A 21,704-nucleotide genomic window follows, 5' to 3' on the forward strand; every position below is an offset into this window, starting at 1 on the left:
TCCATTTGACGCGTAAACTCAAAATTGCATTTATGTAACATGTTTGATGTTGAGAGAGAGAGAGAGAGAGGAAGAGGAAGAAATATTTATAAACACGTGTGCGTGCATGAGCTACACGCCGGAGGAGACGATTAAATGGCGTGTCAAGCGAGGTAGTAAAATCTTTACCAGGTGCACTGACCTGCCCTACGGTGATTAAAGAGCACGTAAGAACGTTCATCCTTTAACATAAACTGACAAACTTATATGTAAGTATCATACTCTTGTCTATATTCTACTTTTGTTTTCCTTTCTTGCAGGTCTAATTGACGTTTACGCGTTCTTATCCTCTTTCTTAATTACCGACGTGTTCTTCTATTATTTCTAAATACTAATAGACGAATTATTACATCGATATGTTACTGGCAATATACGAAAAGCCTAGGTATTCTAGAAATAAGTATTCCATAGAATGCCGCCGGATTTCAAACTTTGCCGGGAACGGATACAATAAATATCAAAGCTTACTCTTTTTACGTCACGCCAACTCTCGTTTTAAGAATATCCTTAAACTCACCTGAAATCAGAAAGAATACATTTATTAGTAGAATTATTTAAAAAAGAGAATAAAAAGAAAAGTATAAAATATATAATATATATTGTTTTTTTATATATCTTTCCGAGAGATTTTTCATCCTTTTTTGGAAGATGGGTTCTCTCTATTTCGTCGTCAACGTTAAGAGGAAAACGCCTTCACGGCTAAACGCGAATAATATTCGAAGAAAGTGGCAAAAGGGCGAGAGGGCGAAAAGGAGAGTTCCTCTTTCCAGAAAAAAGCTTCGTGCAATTACTACAAAGAGGAGTAGAGAACATCAATCTTTTTTTCTCTTTTATTCTCGCACTCTCTCTTGCTTTTTTTTAAACTGAAATTAACGTCGCACTAATTATTTTCTAATTTTGGTTACGTTTTTCAAGTTAAATATGCATTTAAATTAATGCGATATAAATAATAATTTGTTAAGTTAACGACCTTAATATAAAATCTCGTAAATTAAAATTTATTCTTTTGACGTTTCGTCGATTACCTGGATATACATCGTGAATATAAAATAATGTAATATTTTCAAAAGGAATGTATAATATATGGTTTAAAATACTTTTGTAATCGCCAACTGATGTATAAAGAATATTATCTTTTACGTTAGAAGCGTAGTCAGCGAATATATATATAACTGACGTAATATTTTTTCACTTCCTCTCTTAGATAATAAAAAAGAAATAATTATGATAATGAAATTGCGATTGTTTCGCATCATTCGTGAAAATTTTGTTAGATATCTAAAAGAAGTATCTTTTAAAATTTGTTTTTTATTCTTTTATTAGCGAAATATATTTGATTATTTGTTTGTAATTTTTTTTACATTCCGTTTCCTCGTTTGAGTCGATAAAACATACCCGGAAAAAGCAAACGCTATTATTTCTGCCGTTTAAAACGTCTTTAAAGATACTACAAAACTAGTTTTCCGCATAGTACAGACGCGAGAAAGTAACACGAATTGTTTTTAAAAACAATACATGTATTATTTGCCCGCCAATGAATATTAGAAATTAGAAACGGTAAAATAGTACTTTAAACCGATGACTTGAAACGAAGTGCAATAATAAAAAGACAAATATAATTAACACTTTGCACTATAATGATTTCTCCAATTCGTTGTGTCTGACGATTTGAATTGAATTGTTTTTTCTAGGAGTTCTAAGGGGAAACAATTTGGAACCCTTCGCGCAAAGGGTTAACAAATGTAATATTATTGTTATACACTGGTGAAACATAGACAAAGTGTATAAGTAAATGAGACAATGAAGCAAGACTACGGGTGAGAAGCCAAAGGAAAGACGTATTTTGCGACACACGCGAGTTCCTATCGTCGGTTCCCTTTGGATAGCCGGAAACGAGCAGCGAACCGAAGTTTCCGGCGTAACCGACACCAGTGCGGTCACCGAACACAACCACATCGGAGAAAAGACAGAAAAAACAAGAGAGAGAGAGAGAGAGAGAGAAAGCTTAGACGTTCTTATATACACATGTATAACACATTTACCACAGACGTTCTCGTTAAATTCCAAAAATACATTTTACGATATACACCCACGTAAAAAACAATACAAAATAAATGAACAAATTGTACTCTACGTATTTATCGAAAAACACGTTTAATCGTTCAAATTGGAAATATGCTCTTAAACCGCGTTATCAAATTTTTTCTTATCGAATCGAAAGCAACAAGAGAGGAGGGGTGCAAAGAGTAGAAAGAGAGAAGACGATGGTTTGAAATGTTGCAGGAACACCGAGAAAGAAAGAGAGAGAGAGAGAGAGAGAGAGAGAGAGTGCATCTATTTTTGGTTAAAACTGACATTCGTTTATCGATTAAACAAACAACGATCTCTCACGGAGAATGAACTCTTCCCTTCGTTTCTCTTCGCCTTTCCTATCCGACTACTTACACTCTTACCCTCTCTTTCTACTTAGAAAATGTTACGAAATCAATGATCGACCAACCGGCGTGCTTGCTTACTTGCTATTTGCTTACGTAAGAAAATAACTAAGGAAACTTTGCTTTTAAAATCTCCATAAATCCATGAAATTGAAACTATGTAAATGAAATATAAAATAAGGTCGAATGTAAAAAAAAAAAAAAATCGTTTTTGTAATATAATCGATCATTTTGATATAAAATGACATTATTATAATTCTATTCTACTCAACGTAAACTCTCTCTCTCTATCTCTCTCTCTCTACTAGTTTGCCTTTCAACGCGTAGAAACAAATATAATCGAACCTAAATCAAACATAAAATTAGGTCAATCGCGTGAAAATCATTATTATTCTGAAATAATCGTTGAGCAATTTATCGAAATGACGTTTTCATAATTATATTTCATTTAACATAGAAACATCGCTTTTATTCTTTTACTTTTTTTTTTCTCTCCCTCGCTCTCTTTCCTCCTACATTTTCTACATATTAAATTCCAATTTATATTATTAATCGTTATTATTATTTCGCGTCAATTTGTGCCGAACGGTTTGCAACGCAGGCAACCCACATATAAATGACGAATCATTAATATGCGAAACCACCCTAACGTTCTGTGTCGGTCTATATTAATTCAAAATAGTCATTATTAACCTGGCTGCGAAACAAATTTATAGTACACACGGACTCTCCTACGTTTCCACTACGTATATCTACCTTTGGAAATTCGTGTACGTTTATGCGAATGTATGGCTATGATATATTCCATGATCACCACATTGAAACGTTATGCGTTTTCCGAAAATCCGTGATACGTTGAATCAAATGAATTGGGTCGAGTATTTTGCTTCCTCTCTCTCTCTCTCTCTCCTTTCTTTTTATTTTCCTTTTCTTTCTTTATGATAAAACGATATAAAATAATAATAGAGTTCAACGATGTATTTTGTCTTTGACCGATTAATTAATTTGTTTTACAATACTATAACCAGCAAAGGGACGATTTTGAAAGGAAACTACGATAATTCAAGCGCAGAAGCGGAAGAAAAAAAGGAGAAAGTTATGATTCGAATATAATGTTTCCTGCGAATCGCCTATAGGTTTGTTATAAAGGAAATAAGGAGAAAGATTATTAATATATATAAATCGTTGACGGTTCTATTAAATAAATATATAAATTAAAAGAAGAAAATGTAGTAAAATTATATTTTTATTTTATAAATGTCGCTAAAGAGATAAAGTTCCAATGGTATACTTTTTGAAAACTTCGTCGCGTTAAATTTTAACTTTATTATAAAAAAAGAATAAATTAAAAAGAAAAAAAAGACACAGAGATAGAGAGAGAAGGATAAGCGAACAGGAACATCAAGGAGAATTCGTTCCACGGTGAGGAATTCAAAAATGGCGTCGACGGAAAGTGAGTCAAGGACGCAACCCAGCTCAGCGCAGGTGTGCAAAAGCTAAACGCGTGTAGGTATTACCGTGGTGTAGATATTAGTGTACGTAATTGTAGATTTTGCAGGAGAAAGGGAAAGAAAAAAAACGCTAAACTGTTAGAGCGAATCAATCGTAGGAGCCCCCCCATTCCCTCCCTTCTTTTATTTCCTTCAAACGTAATACAAAGATAAAAAACGAATTTCTTTCCGCGTGAAAATGTTTTTCGTCCATTCGCGTCTTTTCAAACGAAAATTAAAAGCTCGAAAATGAATGGGGAGAAAAATCCCCCCCCTTCCCCGGGGCTTCGAAAAGAAAAAAAAAAAACATTAATGATCGAAACTAATTTTCATTTGAATTCATTCGCACTAAATATAGGAATGACTAATGATTTAAAGAGTAAGTAGATTAGATAAAATACAAATGTTATACACAATTGAAACCTCTAATTATGTTCAAATAAAATCGCGTGTACATTTTCTTATCGCACAATTCTTATCTCATTGTTATCGTATTATAGAAACTAAACGCATTTATCGACATATGCATAAATATTTTCTAATATTATATTTATGCTGAAATTGCGCAAAGGAAAAAAGAAAGGAAGAAAAGAAAAGATAAAACTCGTTGTTTATTTTAATCGTTTGGACTCGATGAAAATTTTGCTTCGCCGAGAGGAAGGTACATAAGCAAATTCGTTTTAAAGAATTGAAAAGAAAGAAAAAAATGGAAAGAAAAGGTTGTTGTTGTTTCTGAAGGGTTCCCAAGGTCCGAGTTATCACCGTCCGTTACTCTACACATCCGGTCCATATGTCGTCCTCTCGCGAAGGACGATGGCATCCCTCCCTCCTACCTTTTTCCTTTATCTTTTTCTCTCCTGCTTGGAGCAGACGTTTCTCTATCTCTTTCTTTCTTCTCAAAGCAAAAAGAGAGAGAGAGAGAGAGAGAGGAGAGAAACGCCATAAAGCCGACCTTGACGCGTGTCAAGTTTAACGGCCGGCAACGATTAAGATATCGTATCACTCGAGCGAACCTTTGTGCGATCGAATTCTTCGATAAAACCATCTCGATCTTTTTCAAATAAAAAATAAAATAAATAAATGTAAAACGAAGGAAATGAAAATATCATCAAAATTGATCTAGTTTAATCATTACTTCCGTCCCGATCTACGTAATAATAATCAAAATAATATAATCGAAATAAAAATAAACCTTGTAAAAAATCTACGTTAAATTACGAGCGATCGTTTAAAGATTATTACGCAAACGATTAGGAATTCGAGACACTGGTTGGTGTCAGTTAAAAGCTCATTTTAATTTCATTCGATCGACTATGGCCACCACCATCGCCCCTACCACGTTTCTGTCTGACGATTACATGAATATGCAAAACCTCTTCTCCTCCGCCCGTTCCCTCCTCCCCCCTCTCTTTCTCTATTCGTTCTTGTAAGTGTAACATTAAAATCAAACGACAAACAAGTCGAGCGATGTTTTACACGACGTTGATGCTACCCATTCTCGGTTAAAAAATAATCTCCTTCTTCTTTTTATTTTTTTTATATTTAATCGATTATTCTCTTCGTTAAAATGACTTCTATATATATTTCTCTCTCTCTGTCTTTTTTTGTTTGTAGATATTATTCAAGATATTCCAATTTCTTGGCCATGAAACACACACACACGATGCATTAAATCGATCGAATTCCGAGAGAACGGAAAAATATCTCAAACGTGTTTTCTTTATTCCTTATAATGGAAACGAGAAGAAGAAAAATAATGCATTCGTGAATATAATATTTGAAAGATTTCAGAAAAATACAAAATACCATGGGAAACGCGTAAGAAGATTTGATCATTTTAATAACTTTACCAATTCTATTCGTTGAACAGGAAAACAAACTGACGAAAAGAAGTAAGAGACATTTAACTCTCGTTGAAAAGACGAACCATTGCAATCCTTTTCTCTCTCTCTCATATTCTTTTACTTTTTTTCTCGTTTATCTTTCCACGTAAAAGTGAGCTTCCCGAGAAAAGCGACTATTTCATTAAATCCCTCGTGAAAACGATAAGACGACGTTTATATCGTTGGTTGGATCGGCTCTCGATGTTGGAAGACATTCCCACGACGAAAGCAGTGACCTCTTGACCTATCTCTATCTCTCTCTCTCTCTCTCCCTTTCCATCTCTTCTTTAGCAATACACGTAAAAAGAGGGAAAGAGAATCTAGGGGTACGGTAATAGTCGTTGTACTAGTAACAGCAGCAGGGTGTCAGAGTGCTCTTATCACCTCCACGGAGTTTCCTTTATCATTCTCGATAGAGCTAACCGGTTCAAAAGGAAGAGAAAGAGAGAGAAAGAGAGAGAAAGATAATCGCGATAGCGCCACACCTATGGGCGCGTTCCAACGACACACCAACACTTTCTATCTATTTTCTTTGTGTATAGAAATGTTTGTGTTAGATGCGCGCGTACGTATCTATGTATCCCTCATCAAACTCCAAACCGAACAACGTCTTCGACTTCCTGTCTCGATAACGCCGACCATGATATTATTCCTCTCGTCCCAAATCCAAATTAACCATACTTCTTTCCCTCGATGTCGACCAGTAACTTATATAATTTGTTTCCCTTCAATTTTTGATATTATTCAATCAAAAACAACCAAAATCTTCTTTATAAATGATACAATTGGTATTATTAATCTCTTTTTTACTAGTTAATTTTGTTCTCAGCGTACACCCACAAATGCGGCCGCGCGCGCGCGCGCGCGTATTGACTTTTTACTAGATGATTAATCTACTGCAGGATATTACTCTCGCCTAGCTAATCCTTCGTTAATTAACGCGAGATTGGAGCATGCAACGCTTTGAAGTCGACTTCTTTTGCCAGATCTCCTTATTACTTCTTTTGATTTTTTTTCTCCTATCTTTGGTTACCTTTAACAAACACGCACGCATACGCGAGCACGCGTAGAGGTAACGCGTACATAGGACAAAACTTTGAACCCACGTTTATATCGCGTAGGTGCAAGCGTATCCGATAGCATGAAAATTTCGTGTCTTCTTTTCTCGGAAAATATCCTTGTTGCGTCGCCAACACGAAAACTTTGTCGAGAGTATAATAATAAAAGCCTAAAGCGTGACGTTAGAGATAACGATTCGAACTTTACGTGATACGAATAATATTCTAACATTCCGATAGGACTTTCAAATGAGCTTATAAATTCAACCACAAATTTACAACTCCGCGTTCGGATGAAACAACAATAACAATGGAAAACGGAAATGATTTTACGGAATTAACTTTCCTCCTTCGATTCTTGTTACTAAAGGAAGAAGGGGCGAGAAGGGGCGAGAAGGGAGGAAAGAGAAAGGCAGGTGAGGCTTGATTCTCGCTCACGCAATATACGCGTATACACGGTGGTACCGATATACGTATATATTTATTTTACACGAATGCTCTTGCAAGTTTCCCTTTTTCCATTTCGAGATAACGCGTATGTAATACTTTGTACGTTCACGTGCAACTCGCACGTGAGCAAAGAAATGCAAAGAAATGCGGCGACGAGAAGAAACGAATAAATTGATATACGCGCAGCTGGCACCGTTTCGCGTGTATAAAAATAAAAAACAAAGTAATTAATCCAGGAATAATGTAATACAACTTTTTCTTCTTATACGTGCGATATATGATATAACCAAAGATTATGATTTCATTTGAAAACTATTGAAAGAGATCGACCAGCATTGTCCAAGCGCCCCTTTTTAATTCTCTTCCCACCTTTCTCCGACACCTTTTTCACTTCCACGTAAGTCGGTTCTCACGAAAAACCGCAGGAACCTTTGAAACCGGAAGTGGTCAAGCGTTTCTCTCCTTCTGCGTCATCCTATACGTTCTATAATTCCTACGCGCATGTAACGTATTTATAAAATGACCACATGTTACTTCATTTCATTCTAATGTATTCATTTTTTCGGTTAATTAAAAGAAAGAAAACAAAAACAACCGAGAAAATGCAAATAATAATAATGATTATGACGACGACGACGATGACTAAGATATATGCTAATCAAACAACCGTCTATTACTTTCTAATGCATACAGAAATGCGTGCGGATAACCAAGCGAATGAATGGAACTCGAATCATGCAAAGTAGGAGAGAGAGAGAGAGAGAAAGAGAGGTCACGATAAGTAGAAGAGAGATGCGGATAGATAGATAGGTAGGTCATCGAGAGAGCGAAGGAGGCAAGAGAGAATCTGGACCAAACTAATGGATACAAAGGATCATTTTCTTCAAGCGTATTATACCTAAATGGAGTCTGACATGCAACAATGCGAAACAGTAGTTTGCTTCGATAGCAATTGGAAATTCTGTAGAATGCATAGGACTTACCAAATTGATTGACACTTACAAGATAAACGGAGATTTAACGCATACACCTAGTAGACGCTTGCGCGCGGACAGAAAACGTATACGTATATATTTTTATACGTTCGTTTGCGCATATATAAAATATAAGTATGCATATGCATGTAACACGGTACTGTTCGATAACTGGTAATGTTCTAGTAATGTTCGAGTAATGTAGGCTTAAACAAGTAGGTAGAATCTGTAGGGGAATATGAGAGGATCGATGCTCGAACTAGCGTTAACGTTCCTACCCTAATCTTGCTCGCTAACTCGCGGAGGTTAGAGTGGCATGGAACACCGCGTGTGTATCCTCTATCAGAATTCGATTAAGCCGGCATACGTGACCCAACGGCGTCGTCAACAGCCTAGATTAGATTGTAATTGGACGCTCGATCGGAAGTATACTATTCTCTGCTATACTATACCATACTATACCATACCACACCATACCATACTATGCTATACTATCCTATCTCTCTATCTCTATCGCATCTCTTTAACCGAAGACGTTCAAATTGTTAACTTAATACATCGAACCAAGCTTCGATCTTTCTTATTAAAAAAGGACAGTATAATTAATTAATCATCGAATGGAATGAAAATTTTATCGGACAAATCGATTCGTTCTTTCGCGTATTACTCCATCGATTATGAGTTTCTCTATTAAACGATAAAAACGTTCTAATTCTGGACACCTTGACTTTATTATGTATTTCATAAGAAATCCATTTGAATGAAAATTTCATCGAGTTAATTCGATTCATTGTTTCGTACCTTTGATATATCGACTATCGATTAGATATCGTTGATCGAGAGGTACGAACTAGATGGGATGAGATTAATCGAATATCCGACGATAAGACGTAAATTATAACATCCCTGAATGACGACGTAATGATCCCGACAATTAATCTTATCCTCGTCCTCATCCTCGAGATTAAGACGAGGAAGAGTAGGCCAAAACTTTCAATGGCACTTTTATGAATCGATCGCTCATTCTCGATACTTTTCACGTCAATTTTGTTTCCAATATTATTATATAACTACGAAGTCTAATTGTTAAAGCTTTGTACGAGTAATTCGAAGATTTGCGAACGAGAAAATGGGAAACGACGTTACGTAAGGGAGAAAAAATATAAAAAAGAATAAAAAGAAACGAAACAGGTTTCTATGAGTGGGAGAGAAAGAGACCGGAAGTGCGTGTACTGAATCTGAAAGAGACGTTTGCGTGAGCCGTGGCCTTCCGCATAATCTCTCCCTCTCTTTCTTTCTTTCTTTCTTTCTTTGACTATCCCACGAATCGAAGCCACCCACGAATACGAAATATGAATCCTTTGTGTATTTTCCGATCTATTCTCTTCAAAGTATAAATAGAATTAGAAAATACGGGCTGGATATCTAAAGTGTCAAGACTCGTAATTTTACAATCTTAAGAAGGAGAAAAAGAAAGAAATTAGCGTCAAAAAAGATGAATCGATCGCGTAAAATCGTTGAAGAACTTTAAGTCGGCGAGCCTGTTTATATATCCTCGAGAGGATACCATCCTAATCTCAAGGATCTTTCACGATCCAAATTTAATTAGCCTAAAAAGTGTCAAGGAAGAGTAATTGATTTTTAAAGAACAACCCTTAAGAACTTTCTGACCCAATCTAGAAAGACAATCTATAATTCGCAGCTACTTGTTAAAAGAAAGCGTGTATAAATTAAAAAAAGAAACAAACAAAGATAACGCAATGAATGCAATCATTATCACCGTGACCTATATAATATAACAATAAATACATGCACACACACACACACACACGTACACAGGGAAGAGAAAGGAGTCGAGAAACGGAAGGTGCGGAAAAACCGCATTTCCGATGCGATAACGCGATAAACTTACCGGATGATTCTGCGTAAACGTGTGCGAATAATCGCACGATTTTATTTTCATTTTTTTTCTGTCCTACTCATCGTTAAAAAAAGGAAAACGGTAACAAAGTCAAAGAGAGAGAAAATAATAATAAAGGAGATCGCGTTTCGCGACATAATTCATCTTCCTCGATTTTTCTTTTCAATTAGAATAAAAAAAAAATAAAATATAATAAAATAAAGGATTAGGAACTATAAAAAAAAAAAGAGATAAGATAATGAAAGAATATATCATAGAAAGGATAAAAGAAGGATGACGAAGAGTGATTGGAAAAAGAGAAAGAAAGAAAAAAAATAAGAAGAAAGAGAAAGAGAATACGATATCGGGCGGATTAAAAAAACCCTGTTCGGTTATCGATCGGCCATACTTATCTTTTATATTACAACAAGCGACCAGAAGATACCGAGAACGTGGAAAACGCAAAATCGACGTTTCTGTCGATACGTCGATCGTTCGAAAAGTAGCCACCAAGGTAGCCAACGTTACGCAACTAAATAAAATGTATATTCTCATTTAGAATCCTCTTGCAGCAGCATTGCACCTGTTACATTTTGAATTTGCCGTTAAAACGCTAAATTTTGACGACGTTTAATCGAATTACCGATTTCCTATGTAGTATACGTTTCGTTTGTACATATATACATATATTGTCTTTTACATATATTTATATTGCTTTATTTTATTGTACACTCTTATATATTTAACTTTTAATTGACTACCATTCGTACAAGTTTGATAAATCGATAATGGGATGCAGGAATAATGAAACGAGTACACGACGAGTAAATACTTGCAGCACGTTGTTAATTATTTGCGCAAGGTAAATATCGTGGAATAGATTGGATACTCTGAGAGAAACCGAGATGAAGAGGAAGAGGGGGGGAGAGAAAGAGAGAGGATAGGAACACCATATTGCCCCTTCGTAGAATATCTAATTTTGGAGAAGCATAGGACGCTGCTGGCGTTGAGTAAATTTAGGGTTGCTTTATATTCCCTTCTCTTGAAAAAAGAAGAAAAAAAAAGGAAAAGATTAAAATAAAGATAAAAGAAAATGTAAAAAGAAAATACAGGATGATGCACCGCGTAAAACATTTTGCAAATTCATTTTAATCCAAACTGGTAGACGTAAAAAACGACTGATTGAATATAACTAAGAAATTTTTGGATATTTCGACAAAAAGATTTACGAGTAATAACATAAATTTATGTATGTAATATACCGTATTATATACATACGAATTACAGATACGTAAGATCTCGCGTACGGTAGAAGGTTCCACGTGGAAATATCTCTTTTCACATCACGTATTTCCTCGACGAGCATTTCGCATAGGATTCATAAATAATATCATAGCACGTAACACTAGAGGCTCGAAGATAGGAGGATCTTCCAGAAGCTGCAAATTACTCGACCGCATTTCTCTCTCCCCCATCTATCCCTCTTTCCCTCCCTCTTTCCCTCCCTCTTTCCCCCTTTATTTCTACCAGCAAAACACCGTGGAAAGTTACTTTCCTACTATCCGCTACCATTCGTATATATTCTCAGGTTTCTTTTTTCAATTAAATAATTTTATTTATTAATCAATTAACATTAAGATGAGAAGAGTTTAGCATAATTTCATTAATAACGCCGTAACGCCGATAAGACAACGTTTAGTCATGGTTTTTTCGCGTTACGCCAATACCGTGAAATTCCTTTGCGAGAACCATTTACATCCATACATAAACCCACGCACGCTAACATATTGAAACGAGTATAATAAAACAGTAGGCAAAAGATCGTTTTGGCTCGAACCACCTTGGCACGCCATAAGAAAGAAGAAAAAAATCTAACGCAAGAGCACGAGTCTATCAATCGGTTCGTTGCTTTTCTAATCATGTTTGACGAGACAAAAAAGATGAGTTAAGTGTACAGGTATAGTTCGAATACAAAGATGTGTCAAACTTTGCGGATGAGAGGAGGTTGCTCGACTACTCTCTTATAGGGACAGGGACTAAAAGACAATGAAACGGAGAGAGAGAGAGAGAGAGAGAGGGAGAGAGAGAGAGAAAGCGTGCCAAGGCCACGGATTGGACCACGAAGGTCGAAAACGGAGCCTGGATTCGATGAGGATTACGCGCTCGACGTGAACTGCAATTAAAAATCCAACTGGACTGTTATATACGAATGAATCATGACAAATATGTCGGCCAATTATCAAAACAAAAACTGATTATACAAACTATTTATACGGATAATTTATATTTGACGATTAGGAAGAATTTTTATCCAAATACATAGAGTAAATAGTTTGACGAGCGATAAATGAAAGAAAAATTGTATTTCTCGATCTCGTATATACTCCGATATGCGTTCGGCACGTTGCGCACGAATCTTCTGAATGTCGAGAGGAGGTCCAGATGCAACCTTGGAATGCAAGCGAGAGAGGGAGAGGGAGAGAAAAAAAGACAAGGTCTACCAGGCATCGTCTTTCGGTCGCTGACAGATTTCACTTCGTAGAACTCTCGGCTTCTTCTTTCATCGAAAATGACTTCTCCCCCGCTGCATATATGTTTATCAAACGTATACTTATATTACCCCTTCTCTCTGATACGGTAGACAGATTTCTTATCTATTTTTTTTTTTTTTTTTTACATAATCGTTCATTTAAAGTGTCCAGAATAAAAAAATAAAAAATAAAACATAAAGCTATAATTGGTTATTTAACGAGTATACACTTATGGGACAATAATTGCTGGTCTCTGACAGATATCAGTTTTCATTTAATACTATAAATAAAATATAAGACTAAAAGAAAAAGTGACAGAGAGACGAAGAATAAAAAAAAATAAATAAAAGGATTAACAAAATGATTAATCGATCACAGCTCGTGGTGATCGTCCTCAACCCACTTTTCGTCGTCGGCATTCTATCCTATGATGAGAACAGAGAACGTTATCTGCTTCTAGTTCTAGCTCTTTCTCTCTCCCTCTATCTCCCTCTCTCTTTCATCTCCCTCTTATAATCCCTACCTCCGTTTCTATTTCTGCAAAGTTACGGAAACTTCTTCGCACACTCGCTAGCTTTCACTTTTTAATATTACCAGAACGAAAGGTGTTAAGATAAACGCGTCGGAAGTATCCGAGCATAGGTTGAGCATAAATTTTGTAAAAGAGAAAGAAAGGTAGAAGAAAATAAAAGGTAAAAGATTTATGAAAGAGAGAGAAAGAGAGATGAGTGTGCCACGCAAGACGCACTTTATCGATCCCAATACGAGCAAACGTTGGCTACTGCTTTCAACGTCATTCTAAATCGGATTTCAACGCAATTATTATACCAATACCAAAGGAAGACAATTATTTAGTCGAAAAAATAGAAAATTCTCTTTGTCGTTAGATGCGAGCGAAAAGAAAATAATAAAATAAAAAAAGGAAAAAAAAGCAATACTCGAACGAAAGCTCGAAGGTTAATAAAGTTTTCCTCGGCAATTCCTTCTATTATATAGGTACGTCAGCATATACGCGCGTGCACACATAGCAAAGTGCATCCTTATATACGAAAAGAGAAATGAATAGAGTTCGAACGGAGTTTATTTCGCGCCCTTGGGAGCAATACGTCGTTGTCGTGGTGTCGCGTCGTTTCTGAAATGAAAGCTTGATATATAACACCATGTGTAAGAATATATAGCACGTGTATATAACGGGTGGAGGTTAAAGACCGTCGTCAAGAGAGGAAAAGAGAGACCGACGACGAGTCATGCGTGATATCGATCTCACCTTTTCACAACCGACGAATTGCCTATACACACGTCACATAGCTAATGTAGAGCACGCGCACGGAAACGATCTTTCTCTCTCTCTCTCTCTCTCTCTCTCTATCGCGCATACTCTTATTCGCATAAAATCGAATCTACGTATAACGACATACATGTATAGATATAATGTATGCATATATTTTCCCCTATTCTTTCTCTATTTCCAACTTTAATTCCATAAAATCGAATAAGCATAAAAATATATAATTTATGTATGTATATTATATACGAATGCATTTTATACATTTTCCTATCCTTTTCTTTAACATTATATTCCCCTTTCTTTCCGTCTTTCTTTTTTTCATTTATTCTTATTCCATAAAATTGAATCCTTGTGTAAGAACATAATATATATATATACGTCGCGAGTACATGTGTAAATGTATGTTATACGACGACGATTCTAAACGTACGTGTTTAAGATCGGTGCCATGCACGTTGGTATCGCAACACGTATTCGTGACACCTGGATATATTTGCGGACAAGTCGATTTATCGAGAAAACTCGAGACTTGCTTGCTTGCTTGCTTGCTTGCTTATTTGGACTTTACGAGAAAAATTATCTTTCTTTTTCGCGTGTGAATTGTACGTTCTGGGATTTGCGGAATTTGAATATTATCTTATTATTCCACATTCTAGAAGAAAAAGGATAACGATAGTCATTTCGAACGCAAAGAAATCTAATTTGACCAGATCGGCGTTTCTCGAATCCCGACAACTTTCAATTAACTCCAACGCCTACGAAGAAGCGATTAACGTTACGTCGAAACGATTCGAATCAACGTCGATAGTGAAAAATAAAAAGAAAGAAAGAAAGAGGGAAAGAAGAGTGGAGCTTTCCACGAGAGGAGGAAAAAAGATAGATCATTTTACGCAATCATCTCCGTTACGTGTACTTTCGCTCGCATTCCTCGGCACGAAAGGCTCGTTGGCAATCGAGAACGTTGTATAGAAATCTAAATCTAATTTTATTCGATGTCCTAGAACAATGCGTTTTAGAAAAATGTCAGTACCGTCGCATATATGCGATATTATCTTATGTAGAAAAAGAAAAAAAATAGATGTAATCTTTGCGAGATCCTAATAAGGATAAAATTCGATCGAAAATGGCGAGGAAACCTTTGTCGAAACCTTTGCAATAGTTCCCTTTGATAAAACACGTACAATGTTATGAGTGGCACGACGAGGTCTGACGTAACGGCACGCACGAAAAGACATGCCCTTTCACTCTGGCATTTCACTCTCGCGAGATCTGTCTCTCTCCCTGGAGTGACGGAGACAAAAACCAGAGACAGCAACACGGATAGAGAGAAAGACGGACACGGTGTGACAGCCAGTTCGAGAGATAAAGAGAGGGAAGCTGCATTACCAGTACCACTATTCCTGTTACATGACTCACAATCGGTCTGCAATGACGATCATTAGGATTACGATGAACCTAATGATCTCGACAATGACGATGACAACGATGATGACAATGACGATGACGATGATTTTCGGTATACATTTCTACGTCGACAATATTTTTATGAAGCTCTATGAATTTCAATGAGAAACTCCAATCCTATCTAAAATATAATTTTAAAATTAAAAAAGAGAATCTCCATTCGGAGTAATTAACATTTCAAAATGAATGAAAATAATATTTCTCCCGAGATCCTTTTGTGAAAACAAGAAAAAGAGAGAGCGAGAGGGATGGAGAATGAAATGAAAAAAACAGGATTCTCTCGTTTGAATGTTAAATAAATACCAAATAAAAAAGCATTATACCCGAAATAAAAACAGCAAGATGAATTTTCGCATGGAAGGTAAACGAGTCGATTTTCGTCGAGGTCGAAACGGGAACACGCATACGCATTTTTCCCCTCTTTTCCTCCCTCCCTCCCACCTGTCTATCTATCTACATATCCATATCTATCATTCTCGGCGAGCGAAATTAATCTGCGAGAGAGGTGCACGCGTGTAATTATTTTCCTTGCGAATTTGATTGTGTAACTTTGCGTCTAGACGGAAGAAATTAAAAAAAGAAAAAGGAAAAAAAATGAACAGATCGATAAAAATAATAATTACTCGATAAATATAATTTGCATATAATTATTTTTTGTATTTCTCTGCATTTTTGTGTCATCGTTCCGTTTCCTATCTCTCGAACTCTCCCTTTTTTCTTCGCGTATGACTGTTCTAACAGAAGAGCTTCTTAAGAATTTGCTAGCATCTCGCGAGTTTAAAAAGCTAGTCTTTTTATTTCTCTTCGTCGAGGAGAATGACGACTAAGACGACTAAGACGACTAAGACGACGACAGGGCGTTTACTTTCGCTACTTAAGGAGCGTCCACACGTCGTGCACCTAAATAAGGCGTGATCGGTACTGAAACGAGTTTCGCGCAAGGTAATCTCGTTAATTGGACATGCCACGAGACCCTCTCGTTGCGTCTTTACTCTAGAAAAGCCTCTCGTGTTCCTATGCTCACCCACTCCCCTCTCCCCCTCTCTCTTCTATTTTTCCTCTTTTCCTTCAACTTTCGCACGATCGTGTTCGTTCATTAACGATTAAAATTTGCAGTCATGCGTAATCGAGTCTCTATCCGAAATCAATACTAATTCTTTTGAATCGCGCGTTATCGAACACTTGTTTAATATCTGACGCTTTAAGAAAGACCGAAATAAAAAATCATCTGACCGTTCTATCCTCGATTTTAATTATTTTTCTCTCTAATAACACGTTGCATAATAATTACGAAGCTTGATTTTGTTCTCTCTCTCTCTCTCGAACATGTGCGAGCGAACCTATCATCCGACAAACAACGTCAAAGCGAGGATGATAATCAGCGAGAAAGAATGCAGCTTGAGAAGGAGAGAGAAAGACGAGGCTTCTCTCTCCTCGTTAATTAATAACAATTATCATTAGTTGTCTTCGTAAGAGGAAAACGAGCAGATATTCTCTTTCTCTCTCTCTCTCTCTCACGCTTCCTCCTACTTTTCATTTTCACAAAGAAACACCCAACTTCGATAACTTTTCTCTCTTCTTTGATTTCTACAATTGAACAAACTTATCGAACGTTTAATAAGAAAAATCGCGTTTAATGAATTATTCTATCGGGCGAGATTTTATTTGAAAAAAAAAAGAAAAAAAAAATGTCAAGGGAAGAAAATATTGTCGCGCAAGTCGCGTAGAGTATACGTTAAATCACCAGCTGTAGAATAGAACACAAAGAGAGAGGAAAGAGGTATATACGAGGGGTGGGAGAGAGAGAGAGAAAGTACGCGTGAGTCATGGCCGATGACACGCGGAGAACTTACTCGGTCCTCTGTGAATGAAACGTCGCGGAGTAGATTCACGTTGACGTTTACGAGGAATTCTCTCGAGTATCCACGAATCGTCTCTAGAGTATTTCATGCGGAAATAGAGACAGATAGACAGACCCAAATAGGAAAAATAAGTAACACGCGTAAGCGTATATCAATGGAGCCAATCAAAATTGTCACGATTTTACAAATTATTTTTCATCTAATAGATCAATAAGTAATTATGATATTTTAACAAATGTCTTTTCATTCCTACGTCCTTCTGTCCTAATTTACGCGTTAACTACCCTAGAAGAAAAAAGAAAAAAGAAAAAGATAGATAGGTGGATAGATAGAAGACGAATGTAAAGAGACGTATCGAAGAGAAATCGATTAGAAGCGTGAAAATTCGTTCGATTCGTTTTATTCGAAAGATAAGCTTCCCTCTCTTTCTCTCGGCAACATCTATAAATTCCTCTCATCCGTAAAATCCTCTTGATCTCTGCCGATCTTTATTGCTTTTCTTCCTTTTCATCTTTCTTTTCTTCTAGCACTCTACGTTAATCTCAAAAGTGTCTTATCTATCTTCGAAAGGGTGATTAATTACGAGCGAAAAAGTGAAATGAATTTCAATTGAAAAACTAGTCCCATATATTATACGTATAAAAATATATATATAATGAAGTTTATCGATTTTCCAGGTATCCACTTAAAAAAGCAATTCTATAGATTGTATATATATGTAGATAGTTGAGAATAAATGCGTACGTAGTTTGTAGTTATTAGAGCATCTCCCTTTCGTTTCGTTGTTCATCTAGGAATTTGATGGTCTCACGGGGTTTAGTTAAAGATGGGCTTATGCTCGTATGTAGGAACGAGTGATTAATGGTTCCGAGAGTTCTTTGTCGCGACGAGGACGACGACGACGATGATGAGGACGACGAGGACGACGACTAAGGGAAACGATCAAAGAGGGACAATGCGAGTCGCGCGACCAACTCGAGCGTAATAGCGTGTCGTCTCGAGCAACTCTTCTAAAAGAATGACTGACTGCCTGAGTAGGGAGGGAAAGAGAGAAGGAGAGAGAGAAAAGAGGGAAATGAAACTTCATGGAAAGTTAAACTCGTGTTATAATCGTCTACTTCTTTTTTCCACCAATTAAGATTAAAGTAAATTTGTGCGACCGATGTCGTTGACTTTGAAATGTCTATTTCTAAAGGAACGAAAGTATATACATTTGTCATATATTAAATTCACCAGCTAGAAAAGAATCCAAAGTTCTATTTTGCATATTAATGAGCGTATTAATTATCCCCCGCGAAGAAGAGATTCTCCTTTAATTTATAATTTGGCGGTATATACGCGTTATCGCACGGCCAAGTAAAATGGGCTGAAATTATTGCGGACGACCCGTGATTCTCGTCGATGAGATTCAAATGAACGTAGAGAAATGTTTCAACTGGCGTTCAAGTGTAGGAGGAAGAGATGATGGAGGTGGTGTCGCTCGTAAAGACCGCAGAGAGTTGCAAACCCGGTGAAATGTGGTTACCCGTGTGTGGATGCGTGTTGATAAATCCTATGACAATGCAAAACCACTGTTCTTCCCTCTGTCTCTCCCTCTTCCAATTTGTCTTTGTCATTCATTCCAAATCCGAATTATGAAGGAACGATAGTATTTATCTATTTCAAATGAAAATAAAAGAAAGTACTATTTTTTCAAACGAATTTTCATTTCAATGCTTCGAAATTACGTTGCACAAATTAGAATAAAACGCGATCGATTTAAACGACGAATAAAACCTACATACGATAATTGAAACGGTATTCGGGAAAATTGATAAAAAAAAAAATGAAATTGAACAATTTTCGTTCGAAACGCGGAACGATTAGGGTATAGAAAAAAAGATTCGAGTTTATCGCGCAGGACGATAATATCCTGTTACTCGTGTCTGGTTAACGAATTTCGCGGATTAGAGCACGTGTCAAGGCGCGTTTAGTTTAAACGTACCGGCTTTTGAATAATTAACCGCTGTCACCGACAGCCGGTAAACGTCCCGTATCCTCGAACGACGTCTAATTAACCTCTCGTTTCTGCTCAACAGGAATACGAAGCACATAGAATCAGATAGAAAGAGAGAGAGAGAGAGAGAGAACTAGGGTTTTTCAAAGGGAGCGGAACATGATTACATAGAAAGTAGTTTCGACGTCGTCACCTCTGCAAAATTTTGCGACCAAAGAGACCACCGCCGTTGTGGATGGACCACATTTTCCAACATTAACGAACCTAAATCACTCTACTTTTTACGAACACAACTTGAAGTTACAATATATCGTCGTTTAAATTATTTGAACATATGTGTACAAAAACAAATACAAAAAATGAAAGAAAAATGTATGATACTAATATCTCGTTTCATCTCCCTTCTCTTTCTCTTTCTCTCTTTCTGACATTAATTAGCAATACGTCCACACAAACACGTAATTGACGAATGAAGGTAACGATCAAAGGTGATTGCTAATACGCGTCGACGTTACAACCGTATTGCAAAGTGATTATGATTTTGCGATATCGGATACGTTAAATAATATATTAAATTAGTAGGATAATTTTTATTTTAACTGCTGCCAAAGCATAGAAAGACTCCTTCCAAAGAAAACTCATATTGCGAATATTCTAGTATTAAATATCATAACGTATTAGAAAACAACGGATACAGAATATACGTAATAGAGAAACACGGAGAAAAAGAGAGAAAATTAATTGAGCGTGCAACAGTTTCTCGAGTTTTTGTAATCTCCAAATCGAAGATACACGTCGTTAAACGTAAAAACACGCAAGGCTATTATATTTTTCTCTTCTCAAAAGTAACACAACGAACGTAAACAAAATCAAAAGAAAACTTTGAATGTTCAACGAGAGTTTTAAAAAAGTTCTAGTTGGCTTTTATAAAATAAAACCGAAACGTCGATCGTTCGTCCGTTGGCCGAGTCCAAAATAAAAGTTCCTTTTAATATAAGAAAGCATTTTTTTCTCCCGAAAACAGGTATCACGAGTTACATTTGAAATAGCGATACCTTGAAATTGACAATAGAAAATTCTTATTAAGTTGAATACAATAATACCAACTATCTTAAATTAATATTATAAGCATCTTCGTCTATTTCCGTCGTATCAATACAAACGCGGAGACTTCAATTTTGGTCTGGCTGGGAAAATAGAAATAAAAAAGGGCTAGGAAATATAAACAAAATGGGAAGCGTTAGACTTACCGTTAAAACGAGGATAATCCGTGTGTAAAAGCGAATGGAGAAAAGGGCAAGAAAACTAAGAAGTAGAACAATGCACCGATGCACCCTTTCCAAGAAAAAAAGTTATATATCCCTTTGTTTTTTCTCTATCTTTCTATAGTCGATAGTCGTCGTTGTTGTTGTTGTTGTTGTTAATGCTGTTATTCACTATGTTCTTGTAGCACATATCACACCAATAATAAATAATTAAAATAAAACAAACTTAAAGAAAATATGAAAAAAAAAAAAAATAGGAAGAAGAAAGAGAGGAGTCACAAATATATCAAATTCCGCGCTCAAGTTGAGACGTCACGCGGGCCCGGATTATTGGCTCGTTTTGCATTCGTCGTCCCTTCACCCTCTCGCTCTCTCTCTCTCTCTCTCAAAATCTATGTATATATTTCTATCCTCGTCGAAGAACTTTACTTTCACTTCTTAGGAAGAGGCAAACACAACGCACTAATATAAAGCCGGTGTGTGTTATATATATAATATTAATAAATATATATATATACAAATAACGTAATCCGTGTGTAATTGAGCGCTTCTCGAAGGGTGAATTATTTACTCGTTCTTCGTTGGTCTTTCTCTCTTTCTTTCTTATATAGGAGAAGACGAGTCGCAGCTTCTCTATCACGTTACGCGTTCGACCGACCGACTGGTACTCTCTTCTCGTACTCGTAGTCGTCGTTCGTTGGCCGTCAGCACTGCCTCCACCTCCACTTCCACCTTCACCACCACCACCACCAGCACCAGCACCAGCACCAGCACCAGACCACCACCACCAGCACCACCACCACCTTCGTTGCCGCCGTCGCCGCTGCTGCTGCTGCTGTTGCTGTCGTCAGGTTAGGTCGCCGGTCGCGCGCAGTAATACACTCTACACGCACGAACGGAATGACGACGCACTACGCACGCACGCACGCAAGCACGCACGCGCGATTTACGAAAAATGCTCAGATACGAACGAACGAAATCTTATATATATGTATATATTTCACCCTCTCTATCTCATTCCCCCTCTCTCTCCCTCTTCTCTTTCCTCTCTTTGTCTCTCTTGGATCCG

General features: G+C 36.6%; 1 protein-coding gene across 2 annotated transcripts in view; it reads right to left on the reverse strand.

Moving 5' to 3' along the window:
- The window catches only part of LOC122515809 (brain tumor protein-like), a 60,129-nt gene that overhangs the window by 23,988 nt on the left and 14,437 nt on the right, over positions 1-21,704 (reverse strand). The window contains exon 1 of one of the 2 annotated variants that reach the window (XM_043633290.1): positions 20,621-21,409. The exons of the other annotated variant lie outside the window; for it this stretch is intronic. The gene's annotated coding sequence lies outside the window, so the exon portion shown is untranslated. Of the gene's footprint in view, positions 1-20,620; positions 21,410-21,704 lie in introns of those variants that run through there. 2 annotated transcript variants of the gene reach the window in all.

Source organism: Polistes fuscatus, unplaced genomic scaffold (assembly GCF_010416935.1).
Source record: "Polistes fuscatus isolate 324 unplaced genomic scaffold, CU_Pfus_HIC Scaffold19, whole genome shotgun sequence".
NCBI lineage: Eukaryota > Metazoa > Arthropoda > Insecta > Hymenoptera > Vespidae > Polistes > Polistes fuscatus.